Below are 3,562 nucleotides of genomic sequence, written 5' to 3'. Positions count from 1 at the left end.
GAAATCGAACAAACTGTCTATATCAGACTGCACAGCGCTGACCATTCGCCATTGCTGTTCTTTCTCTTCTTCATCAACGAAATGTGGGTGAACGGCAGCGCCGAGAAACATGCAACATGCACTCATTGCAGACGATTCAAGCCTTCTAGCAAAGGTACAGTCCCTTGTTTCTGAACACGGCCTTTCTTCTGCTCTTCAGGAAAGGTTTTGCTTTACAAACAAGCTGTTGCCTCCAGCGTATGGGGCGCAACGGGACGCGACGTAAGGATCGACGGGAAGCGACGGGACGGTCTGGCGGCGTGCAATGTGAACACCAGGAACGGGAACGCAACCATACTACCGTACAGATCGGGAACCGACGGGAAGAGTTGGATCGATCCAACTTTTCATACTGTAGACGGGCGTAGACGGGGACGCAAGCGTACAAAACAGCTGCAATTCGAGTGTGAACAGGAGACGGCGTCGTGCGCCGACTAGGGGGAAATACCTCGAATCCCATGACGGTGCTGCCTGCTTCCACTACCTTATACCCAGTGTGGTGGTGTATATATGTACATGTACGTGTTAACATTGTATTCGTTCTCTGATGTGCAGCCCGGAGAGCTCAAGTCAAGATGTGTGGGCCATTCAGTTCAACAAGGCACATGTCTATGTGCATGTCCATTCGACTACAGAGGAGTAGAATGTTACAATGACATAATTATGTACATGTAGTTGACTTGTCGCAGTGTTGGGATGATCCCACCAAAAGGCAAACCGACTGGATGCCATTCGTGATTCTGGACTCAACGGCTGTGCCAAGAGTCCAAGAGTTCCTTGGGTCTATTTTGCCTGTAACAGAGGCTGTATAACCCAAGAGTACATAACCCCTGGGAGTTATGCACTCTTGGTTGTACGAATACAACGACATCACTCATTCAAGTTCCGCATGGAAATCAGTGTTCATTCACCTTTGAAAACGCAGATCAGCGTCATTGATGGCATGGTGTTAGGTACGGAGAAATACGTTCACTCCAGGTACTAATAGAGATAAGAGAGATGCATGATGTTGTGCATAAGGTGTCTAATGTGAGTATACGAAATCAGTGGAGAATCTGCTGATCTTACTAAGAAAAACTTAGAAATAGGCTGATATTCCAATCACTAAGCTGATAATCCAATCACTAAGCTGATAATCCAATCACTAAGCTGATAATCCAATCACTAAGCTGATAATCCAATCACTAAGCTGATAATCCAATCACTAAGCTGATAATCCAATCACTAAGCTGATAATCCAATCACTAAGCTGATAATCCAATCACTAAGCTGATAATCCAATCACTAAGCTGATAATCCAATCACTAAGCTACTAACTAATCCAATCACTAAGCTACTAACTAATGTTTACTCTGTGGATACCCAAACTATAGTAGTTCATGTGCAAGTTCTAGTTTAGTTGGGAATATGGCAACTTGCATATCAATGTACTAGTTTAGTTGGGAATATGGCAACTTGCATATCAATGTTCTAGTTTAGTTGGGAATATGGCAACTTGCATATCAATGTACAGGTATTGTACAGGTTTAATATCTTACAGAGAGTATACTTTTGACAAAAGTAGCATAAAATAATGATTTTTAAATTTATTCACCATTCACGCTGAAAGAAGTATTGAACTGGTGTTCAAACATGTTATTCTAGTACAAGAACTGTTCGATCACCATAGCTGGATAAGTGGTTTTGAAGACCGGCCGGACGGTTGGAACCCGATAGAGGGCCTGATAAATTTCATCCGCGATAGTGTTCAATTGTTTTCCGGCAATTGCCTTTGAGCAGAACATGGAGATGAAGTTTAAGTCTCGATCAGTGCTCCATGGGACTTGAATGTCGGCTTCTGCACTGGCGAAAAGTGCGACCTGCTTGCTTGTGTCCAGCTGCCAGAAATTGACCATGCCACCTGAGTGGCAGCAGTGCATGACAATGTACAGCTTCTTGCGGGGCGGCAGTGCGGCCACAATGTCCTGCGTGAGCTCAGCGTCAGTATAAACGTCATTACGACTCGATCCTTGCTGTGGCAGCAGAAAACTTTCTACTACCTTGCCACCTTGCCTCATATTCTGCCCACCATGCCCGATCATGAAAATGATGAGGTTGTCACTCAAATCATTCTGCAGAAAGGAACGAATCTCATGGCGAACCTGCAGAAGGAAAGAAGGACATTTCGAATTTGGCTATCGCTTCACGCTAACGAAAATACTACATTGTACTAGAAATTGATTGTATTACTGGTACTTCGAAAAAGAGAAGTACATCCATGTACATGTATAACTGTCATGGACACTATCGAAGCAGCAGTTGCAGTTGCAGCAGCAACAGCAACACCACAATATCTAGTATTATCTACCCATCACCACCACCATCACCACCATCACCACCACCACCACCACCACCACCACCACACCACCACCACCACCACCACCACCACCACCACCACCACCACCACCACCACCACCACCACCACCACCACCACCACCACCACCACCACCACCACCACCACCACCACCACCACCACCACCACCACCACCACCACCACCACCACCACCACCACCACCACCACCACCACCACCACCACCACCACCACCACCACCACCACCACCACCACCACCACCACCACCACCACCACCACCACCACCACCACCACCACCACCACCACCACCACCACCACCACCACCACCACCACCACCACCACCACCACCACCACCACCACCACCACCACCACCACCACCACCACCACCACCACCACCACCACCACCACCACCACCACCACCACCACCACCACCACCACCACCACCACCACCACCACCACCACCACCACCACCACCACCACCACCACCACCACCACCACCACCACCACCACCACCACCACCACCACCACCACCACCACCACCACCACCACCACCACCACCACCACCGCCATGAACACCACCACTACTACCACCACCACCTACACTATTACGACGACCACCACCAAAACAACAACAAAAACAGCAGCAGCAACAACAACTACAACACTAAAAACGAAAACAAAGGAACGAATGAATATCAGACGGGCAGATATGGCCCTCAACGCTCACCGTATCCTTGTTTGTGTAGGGTTTAGTCATAGATTTTTCGAAGAGAGAGTGATGCGCACCACCTTCACTTCTCAGAGACCTGGATACCTGCCCATGAATGTCGCATTTAATGTCTTTGTTAAGGAGGATTGACTTAACCTTCATGCCGTGGTGATATCCCTGTAGGAGACCAAAACACGAACACTGTACAATAATGGATTCAGGAGAAATCCACATGTCCAAAGCTTGCAATATCGCTTCACAGCACAATGTAAAGCAACTCAAAAATATTATCGAGAAATTTACCTAATCCAACACTTATGGATATCATTACATGTATACGAGCTCGTGGTTGAACTCGGATGGTGAGCCAATTTGATTATAGAAAAAGAAAAGGACAAGATGTTACGAGTTATGACAAACTGTCCACCAATGTAACCAGATCTTATACAGTCAGCGAGTGCGAC

This window comes from Sycon ciliatum, chromosome 5, assembly GCF_964019385.1.
Source record: "Sycon ciliatum chromosome 5, ocSycCili1.1, whole genome shotgun sequence".
Taxonomy (NCBI): domain Eukaryota; kingdom Metazoa; phylum Porifera; class Calcarea; order Leucosolenida; family Sycettidae; genus Sycon; species Sycon ciliatum.
Note: the sequence above shows the minus strand (reverse complement) of the source record.